General features: G+C 38.8%; 6 non-coding genes across 6 annotated transcripts; all 6 read left to right on the forward strand.

Moving 5' to 3' along the window:
* Positions 1-1,957: 1,957 nt before the first annotated feature.
* On the forward strand, positions 1,958-2,029 carry TRNAM-CAU (transfer RNA methionine (anticodon CAU)). Its single transcript has one exon. It is a non-coding gene; the product is annotated as a tRNA-Met (tRNA).
* Positions 2,030-3,124: 1,095 nt separating this feature from the next.
* TRNAM-CAU (transfer RNA methionine (anticodon CAU)) lies at positions 3,125-3,196 on the forward strand. The gene has a single exon. It is a non-coding gene; the product is annotated as a tRNA-Met (tRNA).
* Positions 3,197-6,813: 3,617 nt separating this feature from the next.
* TRNAM-CAU (transfer RNA methionine (anticodon CAU)) lies at positions 6,814-6,885 on the forward strand. The gene has a single exon. It is a non-coding gene; the product is annotated as a tRNA-Met (tRNA).
* Positions 6,886-7,980: 1,095 nt separating this feature from the next.
* Positions 7,981-8,052, forward strand: TRNAM-CAU (transfer RNA methionine (anticodon CAU)). Its single transcript has one exon. It is a non-coding gene; the product is annotated as a tRNA-Met (tRNA).
* A 2,256-nt stretch (positions 8,053-10,308) lies between these two features.
* On the forward strand, positions 10,309-10,380 carry TRNAM-CAU (transfer RNA methionine (anticodon CAU)). The gene has a single exon. It is a non-coding gene; the product is annotated as a tRNA-Met (tRNA).
* Positions 10,381-12,642: 2,262 nt separating this feature from the next.
* Positions 12,643-12,714, forward strand: TRNAM-CAU (transfer RNA methionine (anticodon CAU)). The gene has a single exon. It is a non-coding gene; the product is annotated as a tRNA-Met (tRNA).
* The last annotated feature ends 714 nt before the right edge of the window (positions 12,715-13,428 follow it).

Consider the following 13,428-nt stretch of genomic DNA (forward strand, 5'->3'; position numbering starts at 1 on the left):
GTGTCCCGGGCACGGACCAGCCGGCGATCGGGGCAGCCCCGCGGCGGGGACCCGGCGGGGGAGAGGACCGCGGGCCGATGTGTAAGCGATTCCCAGGCGGGTTCCCGTGGAGGCCTCAGTGGGGTTTAGGTGGATGGAGGCAGAAGGGACCGCGGTCCCGGAGACTCACCAGACGGCCGCCGCTGGAGCGGGTTGCAGAGAGCCGGAGGTTGAGGGTGGTCCGAGCCGGCACCTCTCGAAGGAGCGTGTATGGGCTTCCAGGTGAGTAGCAGGAGTGGGGGAGATCCCCTCAGCCTCAGTTTGATTAAGGTCGCAGGAGGGGGGGGGATGGAGCTGCGTCCAACCCCTCGAGCGTGGCTGGGCCGTCGGCCGTCTGCGGGTGCTGTGGGGTATGGTGCAGGATGAGGGACTGCAGCGGGGAGCAAGGGTCTGTGAAAGCGGCTCACCTCTGCACAGACGGGCTCTCCAGGCCGCAGGTCCTCCGCTTCTCCGCCCGGGTTCCGAGGTCCAAGATGGCCGCCGCCGTCAGGGCTCCGTGCCTCTCGCAGCCGCGTCCGCCCGGATTCTTCCCCCCTCCGCAGCACCGCCGATCTCCGGTGCCAGGTAAGGGAGGTCCGAGTGTTTAAAGCAGGGATGGGGGTCCCGTGAGGGCACTCCGGGGGCTCCAAGGGCGGACGCCCTCCGCGACGGGTATCGCCGGAAATCGAGGCCCCGGCTTCAGGTGGGTGCGTAGGCCGCAGTCCGCAGAAGCCAGTATACCGGCTTCCCGACTCCGCAGCACAGGTCCACCGGTGTGAGGGGGTCCCGGAGGGGTAGTAGATGGTTTGGTAGGTTGAAAAAGTGGTCTGGGGAGGGAAACAGAGGGATAATTTCCTCAGGGAGTAGAGAGCTCCCTGTTTGTGCAGCCACTCTAATCGGCCTCCAGGCCACGCCCCCCAGTACAGTAACTTTTAACATTTTAATTTGTTTTAATAGTATATTGACAGCATTGTTTTCTTTCAGAAATCCACTTAATTTTCTTTACCCTATTACTGAAATGGTAATTGACAAAAACAAGCTACATTGTCACCAGAAGAGCAATGCAAAATGTACAATTGATATTTCAAAATCATCTTTCCAGCTTGAATTTCAATGATGCATTGGGGCAACGATTTTGTGAGAAACATCTTCACCCTTAAAGAAAGATTTTCTTAACTTCTTACCTGTGTGCTGATTAGATATCACCTGGTTTTCACATTAAACAGATTCCCACTTGAGAAAGCAGCAAGGATGCAGTTAGGTTTATGTTTCCTGGTGTCAACCTGTATTATTTCAGTGGACATTGTAATGAGGATGCATCTTGCTGCCTTTCCAATGAAGCAAGTTTTAATCAGTAATAGGTGAAAAACCATTCCTACAAAGGTGTTAATCAGAGACTTGGCTTTGTGGACACTTTTCAGAGAGCAAATGTGTTAGCATAAAAATAAAGCCATAAAATGGAGAGCTGATTAATCACTCAATTGGATTTCTCTGCCTGCATAATTTTTTTCTCTGCAACCCCATGCTAAATTGTGCTTCCTGTTTTTTATAAAATGACTTCATCAAATCTGACTCTGATTGCATCAGAGAAGGCCAGGTACCCTACACTATAAGAGGTGGTTTGAAATTTTGACTTGTCTACTTAAAGATCACCAAAATTTGATCACACGGTCAATAACATTCCTGGGTGGGATTGAACCACCAACCTTTAGGTTAACAGCCGAATGCGCTTACCGATTGCGCCACAGAGACAGCTTGCAAAAGCATGTACTGACAAAGGCTAAAAAGCATTCATCTAGAAAGTTTCCTAGAAAAAGGTTAAAAAGGCAATAATCTGGAGAGTTTTGCAAGATTTTTCTTCCATTGACCAACTAAGAAACACATTGGTACTTTCACATGATGAGTGAGATACTTCAGGATCTCTGACACTTACATGAGCAGCAGAGTGGCGCAGCGGAAGCGTGCTGGGCCCATAACCCAGAGGTCGATGGATCGAAACCATCCTCTGCTATGTGCACTTATTTTTTTGTTAATTAAATTCTTCCAAAACTGGGATTGATATTTTGACTCTTTTATTTTTACTTAAAGTACAATAACTTTTAACATTTTAATTTGTTTTAATAGTATATTGACAGCATTGTTTTCTTTCAGTAATCCACTTAATTTTCTTTACCCTATTACTGAAATGGTAATTGACAAAAACAAGCTACATTGTCACCAGAAGAGCAATGCAAAATGTACAATTGATATTTCAAAATCATCTTTCCAGCTTGAATTTCAATGATGCATTGGGGCAACAATTTTGTGAGAAACATCTTCACACTTAAAGAAAGATTTTCTTAACTTCTTACCTGTGTACTGATTAGATATCACCTGGTTTTCACATTAAACAAATTCCCACTTGAGAAAGCAGCAAGGATGCAGTGAGGTTTATGTTTCCTGGTGTCAACCTGTATTATTTCAGTGGACATTGTAATGAGGATGCATCTTGCTGCCTTTCCAATGAAGCAAGTTTTAATCAGTAATAGGTGAAAAACCATTCCTACAAAGGTGTTAATCAGAGACTTGGCTTTGTGGACACTTTTCAGAGAGCAAATGTGTTAGCATAAAAATAAAGCCATAAAATGGAGAGCTGATTAATCACTCAATTGGATTTCTCTGCCTGCATAATTTTTTTTCTCTGCAACCCCATGCTAAATTGTGCTTCCTGTTTTTTATAAAATGACTTAATCAAATCTGACTCTGATTGCATCAGAGAAGGCCAGGTACCCTACACTATAAGAGGTGGTTTGAAATTTTGACTTGTCTACTTAAAGATCACCAAAATTTGATCACAAGGTCAGTTACTTCCCTGGGTAGGATTGAACCACCAACCTTTCGGTTAACAGGAGAATGCGCTAACCGATTGCGCCACAGAGACAGCTTGCAAAAGCATGTACTGACAAAGGCTAAAAAGCATTCATCTAGAAAGTTTCCTAGAAAAAGATTAAAAAGGCAATAATCTGGAGAGTTTTGCAAGATTTTTCTTCCATTGACCAACGAAGAAACACATTGGAACTTTCACATGATGAGTGAGTACTTCAGGATCTCTGACACTAACATGAGCAGCAGAGTGGCGCAGCGGAAGCGTGCTGGGCCCATAACCCAGAGGTTGATGGATCGAAACCATCCTCTGCTATGTGCACTTATTTTTTGGTTAATTAAATTCTTCCAAAACTGGGATTGATATTTTGACTCTTTTATTTTTACTTAAAGTACAATAACTTTTAACATTTTAATTTGTTTTAATAGTATATTGACAGCATTGTTTTCTTTCAGAAATCCACTTAATTTTCTTTACCCTATTACTGAAATGGTAATTGACAAAAACAAGCTATATTGTCACCAGAAGAGCAATGCAAAATGTACAATTGATATTTCAAAATCATCTTTCCAGCTTGAATTTCAATGATGCATTGGGGCAACGATTTTGTGAGAAACATCTTCACCCTTAAAGAAAGATTTTCTTAACTTCTTACCTGTGTGCTGATTAGATATCACCTGGTTTTCACATTAAACAGATTCCCACTTGAGAAAGCAGCAAGGATGCAGTGAGGTTTATGTTTCCTGGTGTCAACCTGTATTATTTCAGTGGACATTGTAATGAGGATGCATCTTGCTGCCTTTCCAATGAAGCAAGTTTTAATCAGTAATAGGTGAAAAACCATTCCTACAAAGGTGTTAATCAGAGACTTGACTTTGTGGACACTTTTCAGAGAGCAAATGTGTTAGCATAAAAATAAAGCCATAAAATGGAGAGCTGATTAATCACTCAATTGGATTTCTCTGCCTGCATAATTTTTTTTCCTCTGCAACCCCATGCTAAATTGTGCTTCCTGTTTTTTATAAAATGACTTAATCAAATCTGACTCTGATTGCATCAGAGAAGGCCAGATACCCTACACTATAAGAGGTGGTTTGAAATTTTGACTTGTCTACTTAAAGATCACCAAAATTTGATCACACGGTCAATTACGTCCCTGGGTGGGATTAAACCACCAACCTTTCGGTTAACAGCCGAACGCGCTCACAGATTGCACCACAGAGACAGCTTGCAAAAGCTTGTACTGACAAAGGCTAAAAAGCATTCATCTAGAAAGTTTCCTAGAAAAAGGTTAAAAAGGCAATAATCTGGAGAGTTTTGCAAGATTTTTCTTCCATTGACCAATGAAGAAACACATTGGTACTTTCACATGATGAAGGAGTACTTCAGGATCTCTTACTATTACATGACCAGCAGAGGGGCGCAGCGGAAGCGTGCTGGGCCCATAACCCAGAGGTCGATGAATCGAAACCATCCTCTGCTATGTGCACTTATTTTTTTGTTAATTAAATTCTTCCAAAACTGGGATTGATATTTTGACTCTTTTATTTTTACCTAAAGTACAATAACTTTTAACATTTTAATTTGTTTTAATAGTATATTGACAGCATTGTTTTCTTTCAGAAATCCACTTAATTTTCTTTACCCTATTACTGAAATGGTAATTGACAAAAACAAGCTACATTGTCACCAGAAGAGCAATGCAAAATGTACAATTGATATTTCAAAATCATCTTTCCAGCTTGAATTTCAATGATGCATTGGGGCAACGATTTTGTGAGAAACATCTTCACCCTTAAATAAAGATTTTCTTAACTTCTTACCTGTGTGCTGATTAGATATCACCTGGTTTTCACATTAAACAGATTCCCACTTGAGAAAGCAGCAAGGATGCAGTGAGGTTTATGTTTCCTGGTGTCAACCTGTATTATTTCAGTGGACATTGTAATGAGGATGCATCTTGCTGCCTTTCCAATGAAGCAAGTTTTAATCAGTAATAGGTGAAAAACCATTCCTACAAAGGTGTTAATCAGAGACTTGGCTTTGTGGACACTTTTCAGAGAGCAAATGTGTTAGCATAAAAATAAAGCCATAAAATGGAGAGCTGATTAATCACTCAATTGGATTTATCTGCCTGCATAATTTTTTTTCTCTGCAACCCCATGCTAAATTGTGCTTCCTGTTTTTTATAAAATGACTTAATCAAATCTGACTGCATCAGAGAAGGCCAGGTACCCTACACTATAAGAGGTGGTTTGAAATTTTGACTTGTCTACTTAAAGATCACCAAAACTTGATCACACGGTCAATAACATCCCTGGGTGGGATAGAACCACCAACCTTTAGGTTAACAGCCGAATGCGCTTACCGATTGCGCAACAGAGACAGCTTGCAAAAGCATGTACTGACAAAGGCTAAAAAGCATTCATCTAGAAAGTTTCCTAGAAAAAGGTTAAAAAGGCAATAATCTGGAGAGTTTTGCAAGATTTTTCTTCCATTGACCAACGAAGAAACACATTGGTACTTTCACATGATGAGTGAGTACTTCAGGATCTCTGACACTAACATGAGCAGCAGAGTGGCGCAGCGGAAGCGTGCTGGGCCCATAACCCAGAGGTCAATGGATCGAAACCATCCTCTGCTATGTGCACTTTTTTTTTTGTTAATTAAATTCTTCCAAAACTGGGATTGATATTTTGACTCTTTTATTTTTACTTAAAGTACAATAACTTTTAACATTTTAATTTGTTTTAATAGTATATTGACAGCATTGTTTTCTTTCAGAAATCCACTTAATTTTCTTTACCCTATTACTGAAATGGTAATTGACAAAAACAAGCTACATTGTCACCAGAAGAGCAATGCAAAATGTACAATTGATATTTCAAAATCATCTTTCCAGCTTGAATTTCAATGATGCATTGGGGCAACGATTTTGTGAGAAACATCTTCACCCTTAAAGAAAGATTTTCTTAACTTCTTACCTGTGTGCTGATTAGATATCACCTGGTTTTCACATTAAACAGATTTCCACTTGAGAAAGCAGCAAGGATGCAGTGAGGTTTATGTTTCCTGGTGTCAACCTGTATTATTTCAGTGGACATTGTAATGAGGATGCATCTTGCTGCCTTTCCAATGAAGCAAGTTTTAATCAGTAATAGGTGAAAAACCATTCCTACAAAGGTGTTAATCAGAGACTTGGCTTTGTGGACACTTTTCAGAGAGCAAATGTGTTAGCATAAAAATAAAGCCATAAAATGGAGAGCTGATTAATCACTCAATTGGATTTCTCTGCCTGCATAATTTTTTTTCTCTGCAACCCCATGCTAAATTGTGCTTCCTGTTTTTTATAAAATGACTTCATCAAATCTGACTCTGATTGCATCAGAGAAGGCCAGATACCCTACACCAGTGTTTCCCAACCACGGTCCTCAAGGCACACTAACAGTCCTGGTATTAGTGATATCCAGGCTTGAACACAGGTGACTTAATTAGTAGCTCAGTTATTTTGATTTAACCATCTGTGCTGAAGCCTGGATATCACTAAAACCTGCACTGTTGGTGTGCCTTGAGGACCGCGGTTGGGAATGCCTGCCCTACACTATAAGAGGTGGTTTGAAATTTTGACTTGTCTACTTAAAGATCACCAAAATTTGATCACACGGTCAATAACATTCCTGGGTGGGATTGAACCACCAAACTTTAGGTTAACAGCTGAATGCGCTTACCGATTGCGCCACAGAGACAGCTTGCAAAAGCATGTACTGACAAAGGCTAAAAAGCATTCATCTAGAAAGTTTCCTAGAAAAAGGTTAAAAAGGCAATAATCTGGAGAGTTTTGCAAGATTTTTCTTCCATTGACCAATGAAGAAACACATTGGTACTTTCACATGATGAAGGAGTACTTCAGGATCTCTTAAACTTACATGAGCAGCAGAGTGGCGCAGCGGAAGCGTGCTGGGCCCATAACCCAGAGGTCGATGGATCGAAACCATCCTCTGCTATGTGCACTTATTTTTTTGTTAATTAAATTCTTCCAAAACTGGGATTGATATTTTGACTCTTTTATTTTTACCTAAAGTACAGTAACTTTTAACATTTTAATTTGTTTTAATAGTATATTGACAGCATTGTTTTCTTTCAGAAATCCACTTAATTTTCTTTACCCTATTACTGAAATGGTAATTGACAAAAACAAGCTACATTGTCACCAGAAGAGCAATGCAAAATGTACAATTGATATTTCAAAATCATCTTTCCAGCTTGAATTTCAATGATGCATTGGGGCAACGATTTTGTGAGAAACATCTTCACCCTTAAAGAAAGATTTTCTTAACTTCTTACCTGTGTGCTGATTAGATATCACCTGGTTTTCACATTAAACAGATTCCCACTAGAGAAAGCAGCAAGGATGCAGTTAGGTTTATGTTTCCTGGTGTCAACCTGTATTATTTCAGTGGACATTGTAATGAGGATGCATCTTGCTGCCTTTCCAATGAAGCAAGTTTTAATCAGTAATAGGTGAAAAACCATTCCTACAAAGGTGTTAATCAGAGACTTGGCTTTGTGGACACTTTTCAGAGAGCAAATGTGTTAGCATAAAAATAAAGCCATAAAATGGAGAGCTGATTAATCACTCAATTGGATTTCTCTGCCTGCATAATTTTTTTCTCTGCAACCCCATGCTAAATTGTGCTTCCTGTTTTTTATAAAATGACTTCATCAAATCTGACTCTGATTGCATCAGAGAAGGCCAGGTACCCTACACTATAAGAGGTGGTTTGAAATTTTGACTTGTCTACTTAAAGATCACCAAAATTTGATCACACGGTCAATAACATTCCGGGGTGGGATTGAACCACCAACCTTTAGGTTAACAGCCGAATGCGCTTACCGATTGCGCCACAGAGACAGCTTGCAAAAGCATGTACTGACAAAGGCTAAAAAGCATTCATCTAGAAAGTTTCCTAGAAAAAGGTTAAAAAGGCAATAATCTGGAGAGTTTTGCAAGATTTTTCTTCCATTGACCAACTAAGAAACACATTGGTACTTTCACATGATGAGTGAGATACTTCAGGATCTCTGACACTTACATGAGCAGCAGAGTGGCGCAGCGGAAGCGTGCTGGGCCCATAACCCAGAGGTCGATGGATCGAAACCATCCTCTGCTATGTGCACTTATTTTTTTGTTAATTAAATTCTTCCAAAACTGGGATTGATATTTTGACTCTTTTATTTTTACCTAAAGTACAGTAACTTTTAACATTTTAATTTGTTTTAATAGTATATTGACAGCATTGTTTTCTTTCAGAAATCCACTTAATTTTCTTTACCCTATTACTGAAATGGTAATTGACAAAAACAAGCTACATTGTCACCAGAAGAGCAATGCAAAATGAACAATTGATATTTCAAAATCATCTTTCCAGCTTGAATTTCAATGATGCATTGGGGCAACGATTTTGTGAGAAACATCTTCACCCTTAAATAAAGATTTTCTTAACTTCTTACCTGTGTGCTGATTAGATATCACCTGGTTTTCACATTAAACAGATTCCCACTTGAGAAAGCAGCAAGGATGCAGTGAGGTTTATGTTTCCTGGTGTCAACCTGTATTATTTCAGTGGACATTGTAATGAGGATGCATCTTGCTGCCTTTCCAATGAAGCAAGTTTTAATCAGTAATAGGTGAAAAACCATTCCTACAAAGGTGTTAATCAGAGACTTGGCTTTGTGGACACTTTTCAGAGAGCAAATGTGTTAGCATAAAAATAAAGCCATAAAATGGAGAGCTGATTAATCACTCAATTGGATTTCTCTGCCTGCATAATTTTTTTTCTCTGCAACCCCATGCTAAATTGTGCTTCCTGTTTTTTATAAAATGACTTAATCAAATCTGACTGCATCAGAGAAGGCCAGGTACCCTACACTATAAGAGGTGGTTTGAAATTTTGACTTGTCTACTTAAAGATCACCAAAACTTGATCACACGGTCAATAACATCCCTGGGTGGGATAGAACCACCAACCTTTAGGTTAACAGCCGAATGCGCTTACCGATTGCGCCACAGAGACAGCTTGCAAAAGCATGTACTGACAAAGGCTAAAAAGCAATCATCTAGAAAGTTTCCTAGAAAAAGGTTAAAAAGGCAATAATCTGGAGAGTTTTGCAAGATTTTTCTTCCATTGACCAACGAAGAAACACATTGGTACTTTCACATGATGAGTGAGTACTTCAGGATCTCTGACACTAACATGAGCAGCAGAGTGGCGCAGCGGAAGCGTGCTGGGCCCATAACCCAGAGGTAAATGGATCGAAACCATCCTCTGCTATGTGCACTTATTTTTTTGTTAATTAAATTCTTCCAAAACTGGGATTGATATTTTGACTCTTTTATTTTTACTTAAAGTACAATAACTTTTAACATTTTAATTTGTTTTAATAGTATATTGACAGCATTGTTTTCTTTCAGAAATCCACTTAATTTTCTTTACCCTATTACTGAAATGGTAATTGACAAAAACAAGCTACATTGTCACCAGAAGAGCAATGCAAAATGTACAATTGATATTTCAAAATCATCTTTCCAGCTTGAATTTCAATGATGCATTGGGGCAACGATTTTGTGAGAAACATCTTCACCCTTAAAGAAAGATTTTCTTAACTTCTTACCTGTGTGCTGATTAGATATCACCTGGTTTTCACATTAAACAGATTTCCACTTGAGAAAGCAGCAAGGATGCAGTGAGGTTTATGTTTCCTGGTGTCAACCTGTATTATTTCAGTGGACATTGTAATGAGGATGCATCTTGCTGCCTTTCCAATGAAGCAAGTTTTAATCAGTAATAGGTGAAAAACCATTCCTACAAAGGTGTTAATCAGAGACTTGGCTTTGTGGACACTTTTCAGAGAGCAAATGTGTTAGCATAAAAATAAAGCCATAAAATGGAGAGCTGATTAATCACTCAATTGGATTTCTCTGCCTGCATAATTTTTTTTCTCTGCAACCCCATGCTAAATTGTGCTTCCTGTTTTTTATAAAATGACTTCATCAAATCTGACTCTGATTGCATCAGAGAAGGCCCGATACCCTACACTATAAGAGGTGGTTTGAAATTTTGACTTGTCTACTTAAAGATCACCAAAATTTGATCACACGGTCAATAACATTCCTTTGTGGGATTGAACCACCAACCTTTAGGTTAACAGCTGAATGCGCTTACCGATTGCGCCACAGAGACAGCTTGCAAAAGCATGTACTGACAAAGGCTAAAAAGCATTCATCTAGAAAGTTTCCTAGAAAAAGGTTAAAAAGGCAATAATCTGGAGAGTTTTGCAAGATTTTTCTTCCATTGACCAACGAAGAAACACATTGGTACTTTCACATGATGAGTGAGTACTTCAGGATCTCTGACACTAACATGAGCAGCAGAGTGGCGCAGCGGAAGCGTGCTGGGCCCATAACCCAGAGGTCGATGGATCGAAACCATCCTCTGCTATGTGCACTTATTTTTTGGTTAATTAAATTCTTCCAAAACTGGGATTGATATTTTGACTCTTTTATTTTTACTTAAAGTACAATAACTTTTAACATTTTAATTTGTTTTAATAGTATATTGACAGCATTGTTTTCTTTCAGAAATCCACTTAATTTTCTTTACCCTATTACTGAAATGGTAATTGACAAAAACAAGCTATATTGTCACCAGAAGAGCAATGCAAAATGTACAATTGATATTTCAAAATCATCTTTCCAGCTTGAATTTCAATGATGCATTGGGGCAACGATTTTGTGAGAAACATCTTCACACTTAAAGAAAGATTTTCTTAATTTCTTACCTGTGTGCTGATTAGATATCACCTGGTTTTCACATTAAACAGATTCCCACTTGAGAAAGCAGCAAGGATGCAGTGAGGTTTATGTTTCCTGGTGTCAACCTGTATTATTTCAGTGGACATTGTAATGAGGATGCATCTTGCTGCCTTTCCAATGAAGCAAGTTTTAATCAGTAATAGGTGAAAAACCATTCCTACAAAGGTGTTAATCAGAGACTTGGCTTTGTGGACACTTTTCAGAGAGCAAATGTGTTAGCATAAAAATAAAGCCATAAAATGGAGAGCTGATTAATCACTCAATTGGATTTCTCTGCCTGCATAATTTTTTTTCTCTGCAACCCCATGCTAAATTGTGCTTCCTGTTTTTTATAAAATGACTTAATCAAATCTGACTCTGATTGCATCAGAGAAGGCCAGATACCCTACACTATAAGAGGTGGTTTGAAATTTTGACATGTCTACTTTAAGATCACCAAAATTTGATCACACGGTCAATTACGTCCCTGGGTGGGATTAAACCACCAACCTTTCGGTTAACAGCCGAACGCGCTAACAGATTGCACCACAGAGACAGCTTGCAAAAGCTTGTACTGACAAAGGCTAAAAAGCATTCATCTAGAAAGTTTCCTAGAAAAAGGTTAAAAAGGCAATAATCTGGAGAGTTTTGCAAGATTTTTCTTCCATTGACCAATGAAGAAACACATTGGTACTTTCACATGATGAAGGAGTACTTCAGGATCTCTTAAACTTATATGAGCAGCAGAGTGGCGCAGCGGAAGCGTGCTGGGCCCATAACCCAGAGGTCGTTGGATCGAAACCATCCTCTGCTATGTGCACTTATTTTTTTGTTAATTAAATTCTTCCAAAACTGGGATTGATATTTTGACTCTTTTATTTTTACCTAAAGTACAGTAACTTTTAACATTTTAATTTGTTTTAATAGTATATTGACAGCATTGTTTTCTTTCAGAAATCCACTTAATTTTCTTTACCCTATTACTGAAATGGTAATTGACAAAAACAAGCTACATTGTCACCAGAAGAGCAATGCAAAATGTACAATTGATATTTCAAAATCATCTTTCCAGCTTGAATTTCAATGATGCATTGGGGCAACGATTTTGTGAGAAACATCTTCACCCTTAAAGAAAGATTTTCTTAACTTCTTACCTGTGTGCTGATTAGATATCACCTGGTTTTCACATTAAACAGATTCCCACTTGAGAAAGCAGCAAGGATGCAGTTAGGTTTATGTTTCCTGGTGTCAACCTGTATTATTTCAGTGGACATTGTAATGAGGATGCATCTTGCTGCCTTTCCAATGAAGCAAGTTTTAATCAGTAATAGGTGAAAAACCATTCCTACAAAGGTGTTAATCAGAGACTTGGCTTTGTGGACACTTTTCAGAGAGCAAATGTGTTAGCATAAAAATAAAGCCATAAAATGGAGAGCTGATTAATCACTCAATTGGATTTCTCTGCCTGCATAATTTTTTTCTCTGCAACCCCATGCTAAATTGTGCTTCCTGTTTTTTATAAAATGACTTCATCAAATCTGACTCTGATTGCATCAGAGAAGGCCAGGTACCCTACACTATAAGAGGTGGTTTGAAATTTTGACTTGTCTACTTAAAGATCACCAAAATTTGATCACACGGTCAATAACATTCCTGGGTGGGATTGAACCACCAACCTATAGGTTAACAGCCGAATGCGCTTACCGATTGCGCCACAGAGACAGCTTGCAAAAGCATGTACTGACAAAGGCTAAAAAGCATTCATCTAGAAAGTTTCCTAGAAAAAGGTTAAAAAGGCAATAATCTGGAGAGTTTTGCAAGATTTTTCTTCCATTGACCAACTAAGAAACACATTGGTACTTTCACATGATGAGTGAGATACTTCAGGATCTCTGACACTTACATGAGCAGCAGAGTGGCGCAGCGGAAGCGTGCTGGGCCCATAACCCAGAGGTCGATGGATCGAAACCATCCTCTGCTATGTGCACTTATTTTTTTGTTAATTAAATTCTTCCAAAACTGGGATTGATATTTTGACTCTTTTATTTTTACTTAAAGTACAATAACTTTTAACATTTTAATTTGTTTTAATAGTATATTGACAGCATTGTTTTCTTTCAGTAATCCACTTAATTTTCTTTACCCTATTACTGAAATGGTAATTGACAAAAACAAGCTACATTGTCACCAGAAGAGCAATGCAAAATGTACAATTGATATTTCAAAATCATCTTTCCAGCTTGAATTTCAATGATGCATTGGGGCAACAATTTTGTGAGAAACATCTTCACACTTAAAGAAAGATTTTCTTAACTTCTTACCTGTGTGCTGATTAGATATCACCTGGTTTTCACATTAAACAGATTCCCACTTGAGAAAGCAGCAAGGATGCAGTGAGGTTTATGTTTCCTGGTGTCAACCTGTATTATTTCAGTGGACATTGTAATGAGGATGCATCTTGCTGCCTTTCCAATGAAGCAAGTTTTAATCAGTAATAGGTGAAAAACCATTCCTACAAAGGTGTTAATCAGAGACTTGGCTTTGTGGACACTTTTCAGAGAGCAAATGTGTTAGCATAAAAATAAAGCCATAAAATGGAGAGCTGATTAATCACTCAATTGGATTTCTCTGCCTGCATAATTTTTTTTCTCTGCAACCCCATGCTAAATTGTGCTTCCTGTTTTTTATAAAATGA

This window comes from Pseudophryne corroboree, chromosome 4 (assembly GCF_028390025.1).
Source record: "Pseudophryne corroboree isolate aPseCor3 chromosome 4, aPseCor3.hap2, whole genome shotgun sequence".
Lineage (NCBI taxonomy): Eukaryota > Metazoa > Chordata > Amphibia > Anura > Myobatrachidae > Pseudophryne > Pseudophryne corroboree.